The following is a 9917-nucleotide window of genomic DNA, read 5'->3' on the forward strand; positions in this document are numbered from 1 at the left end:
GTCAAATGCTTGATAGGCTGAAGAAGTCGTGAGACAAATCACGCTTGAGATCTGCGTGCGCTCAACAGCACATCAGGGCCCTCTGCTGTTTGCTCACAACTCACACAAGTTTTCCCACGTTAACTGACAATTTTCTATCTGTATTACCGTAGATGCTAGCTAGAACGATACAAGCAAACTGTCTAAAGCTAAAACACAAAAAGAAAATAAGTTATTAAATACTGATTCAACATTTAAATATTTACCCAGATCTCTTAACCCAGCCCAAACTAATTACAGTTACCCCAGACAGCAGCTATTCCTCAAATTACCCTGCGTTTAGTCTTCCTGTGTGTTCGCTTGACATCCGAGACTCTCCTTTCTGTCTTCCTTTTTTTACTTAATTAACAGCAGGTTTATCTCTCACCTAAAAAACATCCTGAGTACTCCAGTTTAATTAAAACAGGGGGCTTGCATTCACGCGCCACATTATTCAGGAGTGTGTCTCTGCATGCAAACAAGCTAGTGCATCTCAGCCATTATGATAATTGGGAATATGAGCTCAATAATGGAGAATCCAAAGCTAATGCCAGGTAAAGACAGATGTGCACCTCTGCAACCAGATGGGATCAGAGCATTAACATGAGTCAAAAATGATTATTCACAAGAGAATTTTATTATTGGGCTTTTATAATGGGTACTTTATGGGTCATTGCCGCTTCAACTCTGTTACTTGAAAAATGTATGTTATTTAAGGAAATATTTCTATAAAAGGGTAACAGAAATGTGCTGATCAGGCACTTCATAGTATTTATTATGACTTAATTATGCACAGAATTGCAAGAAAATTAACAAAACAGAACTTAACAGGTTGGAAACTTTCATTGCTAATATCACACCACTTTCTGTACATTTATTAAACAGGATGACATTTCTGTTGTGAGGAAAAAACCAACTGATACCACAAAATAAATGGTCAATACACACTAGTTTGTGCTGTTGTTTGCTTCCCTATCAATAGTGATGCCACTTCCTAAACAATAACGTCATTAAGGCCAGACCTTTGCTGTGTAAAGATATAGAAACTAAAAAGATGGAAAGTAATAATAATAATACAATCAAAACAATGTTCCCCCACAACAAAACAAAATAATAAAAAAAACTTTGTTTGAAAGAAAGAAAAGAAGAAAAGTTTTTGAGGAAACGTTGTTTTGATTGTTGTTGTATTCCTTGATTGTTTTACTTTTGTCTAATATATCCTTACATAACAAAATTGATAGGTCTCCAGGTGCTATACAACTTTTAACAAAAAAGAAAACTTTTTTTGTTAAAAGTTGTATAGTACCATGGTGACATGGCAGATAAATAAACAAATAAAATCAATAGTTAGTGAAATAAAATAATTAAAACCACACCAAATGATTTATGATTTAATTAATTACATTAAATTGAAATGAAAAGTAATATGAATTCCATTCCTTTAAAAATGTTAATATATTATACAATATTAAGGCATATGCTGTATGAAGATGCAGTGCATAGCAGGAATGACCCTTATGTGTCGCTGTGATTAAGTTTCTTTTGAAATTAAAGTTGCGTGGTCATTCAGACTGAGGCTAATCGTAAGGTTTGCTTGTGACAGAGTTCATACGGCATCAACCTGAGTAAAGTTGGACACGGAGGGCCGCATCGGTTCATCGGTGCCTCTGCATTGAATTAACCAGTCTTCAGCAGTCGGATAGAATTCCAAATTGACGCTTTTAGCAAGATCAGAAAAAGCAAAGAACAAAAGTCATAGATGTAGCATGAATTTTCCAAATTAAAATGTCATTTGGCTAATAAATTTTTAAGTTCAACCTAACCTTTGTACATTTTAATGGGCCATAATTAAAATATTCAACATGTAACAGGTGCGTGGGGTCGCCGAGCGTGGCCTCATGGCCTAGGAAAGGTAGGAAAGTGTGCTTCTCCTCCGGATCAAAGCCCTGTTTTATACAAGTAAATGCCACTGAGTGGATGACATTTAACAAGCAGTGTTGTTTTGTAAGAACATGTCAGGGAAAAGGTCAGGCAAGGTGAATTTATAGTTCAGAGTGGATCATTGTAAAGGGCGAGGAGGTGATTTTCATTAAGCCGTGTTAATTATGTTTAAAAAAAAGTAATTTCATGTCAATTGCTTCTGGACCCTCCTAGGCAACAGCTGTCTACACAATGTGTATAAGATAAACATAAGATGACAGCCAGCTATACAACGTGTGCATGTGGGTGTATGAAAAACAGAGCTAAAAACAGAAATGCTTCATACCTTTTGCCTAATTAAAGTTGATGTTGAAAAACCAATCTCTTATAAAAACAGATCGCTTATTAACCTGCAGAAAAGTAAGCATAAATTAAAAGATGAGTCTTAATTTGTTTGAAGTACGAAAGCTGTCTTTAAGGTCACTGAATGTGCCAAATTCAATTTACAAGTTTAATTTAAAGAGCATCCTCACACCAAAAATGTACTTTGTCTTAATTGTATTAAAGAAACACGCTGAGTTCTATTCTTAACATTAAGAAGAAAACTTTGTACTTAGTGTTTGTTCTTATAGCGAGGAGTAAGGTAAACTGAAGCAGTAACGACGGCTTGTTTTTGCCCCCTAGAGCTTTCACTCTTCCATTGCAATTCAAATCTCAACAATATCCCTACATAACTGGGAACATCATATGTGCTACCACTCTTACTTCGGGGTACAAAGATTTGAAAGATGACATTAAAAAAGGTACAACTAATTAGAAATATTTAAGATTTGTAAGTCACTAATCAAATATATAAATTTGAGACGCTGTGTGATAATGTGACTCTTTGTACAGATGGTCAAATCAGGTACTTCCAATCTTTAGATCTTCTCAAGTCATGCTGGAGAATATGATCAACAAGTTTAACACAAACGTTTATAGTTCATGCAGCTTGAAAGCTGCTGTCATTAAATTCATGCATATTTCAGCTTTTCACCCAATTTTGGCTAATGATATAAATAGTAATAGAAAAAAGTTATATTGCACTTGAATAAAGCAAAATAAATTAGCACTGATACGCCACCCTAAAGGAACAGTTCATCCAAAAATAACAATTTGTTCAAGATGTAGAAGAGTTTGTTTGTTCATCTGAACAGATTTGGAGAAATGTAGCATTATATCACTTGCTCAGCATCCACTGCAGTGAATGGGTGCCGTAGGAATGAAAGTTTAAACAGAGCACAAATCCATTATTAAGACGTTTTTAACTTTAAACGGCTGGTTCTGTGCAAAATAGCAGTCCGTAATCCATAGTAATGCTTCCTTCAGTGAAAAATGGACAGTCAGAAGCAACAGTTTAAGATTAAAAACATCTTAATGATAAATGTGTTTCTTATAAACACACAGCTTTCCACTTCACAAGATGTTAATTGATAGACTGGAGTTTACTTGTGGATTATTGTGATGTTTTTATCAGCTCTTTGAACTCTTATTCTGATGGCACCCATTCACCTGTTCACCAATTTCTCTAAATCTGTTCTGATGAGGAAACAAACTCATCTACATCTTGGATGGCCTGAAGTGAGTACATTTTCAGCCAACTTTCATTTTTGGGTGAACTATTCCTTAAATATATTTACAGAAAACAGGAAATTAAATTATAATAATAAATCAACAATTTACAACATGCATTTACAACTGAGAGGGTTCAAATGGGTTGTTGAGGTTTTGTCATGCACCTCAGCGATGCCAACCAAAAGTTATTTTACCATACATTTTATTATAATGTTGTTTGATGTTGTTGATGTGAACATTTTCACCTGTCCAACTCTATGAGGAGACATGTTGTCATATGCTGAGAATATAAAACAGCATATTTTACATTGTATGCTCCTTAAGAAAACTGCATGATGCTTTTATGATGGGATTCCAACAGCAGTAGACAGTACTTGAGTCCGGCTCCACCCAGTGGAGAGAGAGTGTGTTAAACAGCAGCTTCCTATCAGATGAGTGAGGACACAAACTGCTTATAAAGCTCGGTCAGTCCAATAAGATCAAACTCCATTTTGAGGTCGTCAAGTGATAAAATGTATTTTACTTCAAATGTATACATCCTAAAAAAAAAAAAAGTCAGCTGTGACACAATTAACAGTGGAGTAAATATAATACACAAAATATCATACAAAATGTAAAAAGATGTGTTTAAAAAGTAGGCATTGTATATGCCTACATTATCTTCTCTGGCTGTGGAATCTCACACAGGACACGCATCATCTTTTCCTTACAGCGGTTCCCTGAAGAATCAACATCAACTTTAACTGTCTTCTGAAGGTGGATGTATTCCTACATGTATATTAGCTATATGTCATCATTAGAATGAAAACACAAATGAAAAACCAAATCAAATACTCTAGACAGCCAGGAATCACATGAGAAATTCATTAAAAAAAAGAAAGAAAACATAGGTGCTATAAAGATGTCCAGAAAATCCAGTAATGGCTTTGGTATTTATATAAGTTACTGAATCAACTGTCTGGAAAAAAGAAACTTTATGATTTTGTACTCCTACTTTAATATTTGCCTTCCTTCCTTGCAGAAGAATCAATATCAGCTTCCCCGTAAAGAGTCTCCCAGTGAGACACAGCTCTGAAGCCCATTTCTCGATCAGTTTGATGTATTTTGCTTTGGACCTCATGTGATCTAAATGTAGTAAAGCAGTCCAGGTTTCTTCAATGTATTCTGGTCTGATCTCCGCTTGATGTTTTGATCAAGTCGGAGAAGTTTTCCTGAAGCCACAGCATTAAGTCATGGACCATGGGCTCTGGTGGAAGTGATTGTGCTGTTTCCAGTAAATGCAGCCTCAGGTCGTGACACTGTTTTCTTTATAAGCGGCTGGAAGTGATGCTGACATCTGGAGGGGTGTGAGGGTAGTCAGGACGAAAGTAAGGGCTAGTGGTGTCTTCTCATTGTTTCTTTCAATAAGTGTGTGTATGTGGTAGACGATTCCCCTCTCAGCTGCATTTAAACATAATATGACATATGAACAGAACTGGGAATACAATTATGGGGTTAGAACTTTTTTATTTGTCCATATAAATAGATTATGATCTACAGATTGTTTGTGAAACTCTTAACATATGTTTGTGGACCTCATTCTGTTTATTAGTGAATTGTTTATTTTGTGTGAATCTCTTCACATTTATATTGTGGATTACAATCTGTTTATCTGGAAATATGACATAGTTCTATCTCCATATAATACAATTGATTCAATAAGCCCCTTTCACACCAATTGAAAGTTGGCTGAAAATGTACTCACTTCAGGCCATCCAAGATGTAGATGAGTTTGTTTCCTCATCAGAACAGATTTAGAGAAATTGGTGAACAGGTGAATGGGTGCCATCAGAATAAGAGTTCAAAGAGCTGATAAAAACATCACAATAATCCAATTTGTATAATGAGATGGGTATGACATAGGTATTACAAGGAGAAGGTGACTTATGAGGACATTTCCCCCATGTCCCCATATTTCAAAAGGCTTAAAAATCATACAGAATGAGTTTTTTTTTTTTTTGAGAAAATAAAGGGGTAGGTAAGGGGTAGGGTAGAGTTGGTGTACGACAATAGAAAATACACAGTATAAAAAGTACAGTACAGTATAAAAACCATTACGTCTATGGAATATCCCCACAATTCACAAAAACAAACGTGTGTGTGTGTTAATCAATACTCGTTGATAGATGATTCTATTGCAGCACTGCACAAAAGTGCAATTTCCTGGAAGCTCAAATACAAATTACAGCATTTAAATAAAATGAGTTTAATGAATTTACACACCAGGCATAAATAGTTTTGTTTAACTGTATTTGATTTCAGTTCTGTAGAGTAAATTATTTCTCGTATTTTGTTTTTAATATTGGTCAAACGATTAATCGCAATTAATCGCATCCAAAAGAAAAGTTTTTTGTTTCCATAATATATATGTACTGTGTATTTTTATTATGTATATATAAATACAAACACATGCATGTATGTATTTTGAAAATATTTTCATGTATGTACATTTCTATATTTATATTCTTATATTATATATAAGTATATTTAATATATAAACATAACATATTTTTCTTTAATTAATCGTTTGACAGCACTAGTTTTTAACAACATTTTAGTTAAAAAAAAACTTAATGGACAACAATTCTTTTAATAATTGGCATCATGGTAAAATAAATATAATTGATAAGCAAGAAAGCAGGAAAAACAAAAAAAAGATGTATCTGCCTATTTACATTCATTGGATTCTGTCATTTTGGATGGTTAACATTGTAAATATTTTAAAATAAAACAAGAAAGCAAAATGCATCTGTCAATATTAGTTTCTGAAGTCATACTTTACATTTTATTTTCACACAGAGTGTGAAGGCACTCATTTTCAGAGTGCCTTCATAATGCTACTAAAAGATGTATGACACAATGATATAAGGTCATTCTGGATTCATTTAAACAAAGAACATGTCAAAAAACGATTCCACAGACTAAGCTATATCAATATCAGTTCCAGTATGTCCTAAAGATCACAAAAGAAAATTTATGTGGAGGTCTAGCGCCACCAGGCCACTTTCATACGGTCCCAAACAGCTTCTAAGGAATCAAAGGCTGGACGCACATCAAGGATAGTGTGCTTGGCCACCTGGCCTCCATCATAGTAGTCTATCACATATCTGACTTCTTTTCCACACCGGTCAATAATCCAGTCATGCCTGTCAAATGGTAGCTCTTGCCTACAACACAGAACACCAAAAGCAACTTATAACTGTATTGCCATTCCACTTATATTGTCCTGAAGATGATCACAGAAGTTTTATGCAGAGAAAAATTAAGCAAAAACATCAAATCAATTTTATACAGAGATAAGATGACTTACCCCATCCAGTGGCGAAATCTGGCTCTGGGTGAAAAGTCTTTTGCTTTTCCACCAAACCTTAAAAGAGAGGGTCCACATGGGCATTCTCTGTGAAGGACTACAGCAGGCTCATCTGCTTGATGACATGTGAGGATACACAGTTGCTTTTAAAGCAAAAGTTGCTTTAAAAAGCAAATTTGCTGAAAATTTACTCATCCTCAGGGCATTCAAGATGTGGATGAGTTTATTTCGTAAGCAGAACAGATTTGGAGAAATAACATCACTTGTTCACCAATGGATCCTCTGCAGTGAATGGGTGCCATCAGAATGAGAGTTCAAACAGCTGATCAAATAAATACGAAAAATAAAAAAAAATCACAATAATCCACATGACTCCAGTCCATCAATTAATATACTATGAAATAAAAAGCTGGGTGTTTGTAAGAAACAAAACCATCATTAAGGAGTTTTAACTTTAAACTTTTTGGAAGGTGTGTGTCCCATTACATCTGGTGTAAATGTAACACAGCATTTCAGAAAAAGAACATCATACCAACAGTAAAATACGGTGGTGGTAGTGTGATGGTCTGGGGCTATTTTGCTGCTTCAGGACCTGGAAGACTTGCTGTGATAAATGGAACCATGAATTCAGCTGTCTACCAAAAAATCCTGAAGGACAATGTCTGGTCATCTGTTCGTGATCTCAAGCTGAAGCGAACCTGGGTTCTGTAGCAGGACAATTACCCAAAACACACCAGCAAATCCACCTCTGAATGGCTGAAGAAAAACAAAATGAAGACTTTGGAGTGGCCTAGTCAAAGTCCTGACCTGAATCCTATTGAGATGCTGTGGCATGACCTTAAAAAGGCGGTTCATGCTCAAACCCTCCAATGTGGCTGAATTACAACAATTCTGCCAAGATGAGTGGGCCAAAATTCCTCCACAGCGCTGTAACAGACTCATTGCAAGTTATCACAAACGCTTGATTGCAGTTGTTGCTGCTAAGGGTGGCCCAACCAGTTATTAGGTTTAGGGGGCAAGCACTTTTTCACACAGGGCCATGTGGGTTTGGATTTTGTTTCCCTTCATAATAAAAAAAACTTAATTCAAAAACTGCATATTGTGTTTACTTGTGACAAACATGCAAAAAAATAACAAATAAGGAAGGGGGCCAACACTTTTTCACACCACTGTATCTAAATCTATTCTGATGAATAAACAAACTCATCTACATCTTGGATGGCCTGAGTGTGAGTACATTTTTAGCAAGTTTGCATTTTTGCGTGAACCATTCCATTAACAAGTGACTTACTTCGAATGGAGCTTCTCCCATCTCAGGATTTCCTGCCAGGCTTGCTCATTATTCTGGTTGTGAATCCTAATGATGTTCGTCATATCTTTCTGGTTGATGTCACCATTGTTCCAGCGCCATCTGGTGAAAGTTTGAGTCATGAAGCAATAGTTGATGATACTATATGTTTCTGGATCCTTTTTGGACATATAAATATACAGAGCTCTGTTGCTCTTTCAGCTATATTCACCATCAGAACTCACCCCTTCCTCAGCATGGCATTCCAGAACATCTGCTCTGAGGGATAAACCCACTTCTGTTCAGATTCACCACGTGGGATGGTAGATTCCTCTCTTACAACAGAAAGGGGAAACGCTTGACCAGATGAAGGTTGCTGGTTAGGTGGTGGCATCTATAGAGAACTGTAAATAAATAAGGCTAAATGTTAAAAAAGGGAAACTCGCTACATCTAGGCTTCTAGGTATTAGGTAACCGGTTTCAAGAGGGCAAATTTCCATGTTTGCTGGATTGATGTCAGACATTGTGGGTTTAGCCCCATTGGCAGCTCTCATAGGACACTAAAATTCATAAGCCCTGTCCTGATGTGGTACATCTGGCACTTTCTTTAGCTTATCGCTTACAGGTGCAGATGCCTGATGCATTGGACATTCTGGTGGAGGGGCACCTGTTGGAGATATTAAGGACAAAAAGTAAGGAGAACATCCACATATTTTTGACGTTTATGTATATGAGGGCTCCAACAAGTAATCGCTAAAAAGAACCTTCAACCTCGCTCCTGGAGGACCACTGTCCTGCAGAGTTTAGCTCCAACCCTAATCAAACACACCTGAAGCAGCTTATCAAGGTCTTCAGGATTACTAGAAACTCATAGCCAGGTGTATTAAAGAAGGTTGGAAATAAACTTTACAGGACAGTGGGTCTCTAGAAACAGGGTAGAACATCTCTGCATAAAATTGCTGATAATTAATCATGAAAATAATAGCGAATGAATTTGATTATCAGTTAATTACGTATGCATGAGGGGAACAGAAAACATCTGCCAATCATGTCACTTTACAGCAGCAAATGGTTGAACCACTGATGGCAGATGTCTTTCATTCTTTCTGTGCCTCGACAGTGTTATTTACTTGGCAGACAATGGGACAGTCACAAGCCTCTCGGTTCTCATCCAAAATATCTTAAATTGTGTTTCGAAGACGAACAAAGCTTTTACAGCTTTGGAACGACATGGGGTTAAGTGATTAATGACACAATTTTCATTTTGGGGTGGAGTAACCCTTTAAAAATGTTAAGTAATCAGTTTTTTTGTGTTTTAGAAGGTAGTGTTTATATTTAATCCTTCGCACACATAATTTATAGCAAACCTACATACATTCACTATATTTGTTTTTGTATTTTTCAAACTGCACAATGCTTGGTGGACAACATTGGTCAGGATACAGAATAACATTTTGTAAATTTATTATTAATTTAATTGTTAATTTTAATTAATTTATTATTTTTTATTTAATCTGGTTAAATAATAACATTATCAAAAATAGGCAATAGGGCAGCAACTAATGATTATGTAAAAAAAAAAAAAAAAAAGAAGAAGAAAAACTGTACTGGTGTCTTACTTTTATTAACATCTTGATGCATCGGACAGCCTTGTTGTGGTGCGCTGCCAAAGTCTGGCACAATGATGCCCTCTGCCTTCACTGTAGGGCTGGACATAGTGTCTCCCAT

General features: G+C 35.9%; 2 pseudogenes across 2 annotated transcripts; both read right to left on the reverse strand.

Annotated features, from left to right (window-relative positions):
• Window positions 1-3979: 3979 nt before the first annotated feature.
• LOC306881573 (RWD domain-containing protein 3-like) lies at window positions 3980-6407 on the reverse strand (annotated as a pseudogene). Its single transcript has 4 exons — window positions 6389-6407; window positions 4547-4992; window positions 4208-4320; window positions 3980-4091 (listed from the first exon to the last, which is right to left on the reverse strand). The product of its transcript is annotated as an RWD domain-containing protein 3-like (transcript).
• Window positions 6165-9917, reverse strand: LOC306881575 (holocytochrome c-type synthase-like; annotated as a pseudogene). Its single transcript has 6 exons — window positions 9809-9917; window positions 8639-8856; window positions 8435-8583; window positions 8193-8312; window positions 6902-6988; window positions 6165-6758 (listed from the first exon to the last, which is right to left on the reverse strand). The product of its transcript is annotated as a holocytochrome c-type synthase-like (transcript).

The sequence above is a fragment of the Barbus barbus genome (assembly GCF_936440315.1).
Source record: "Barbus barbus genome assembly, chromosome: 15".
Classification (NCBI taxonomy): Eukaryota; Metazoa; Chordata; class Actinopteri; order Cypriniformes; family Cyprinidae; genus Barbus; species Barbus barbus.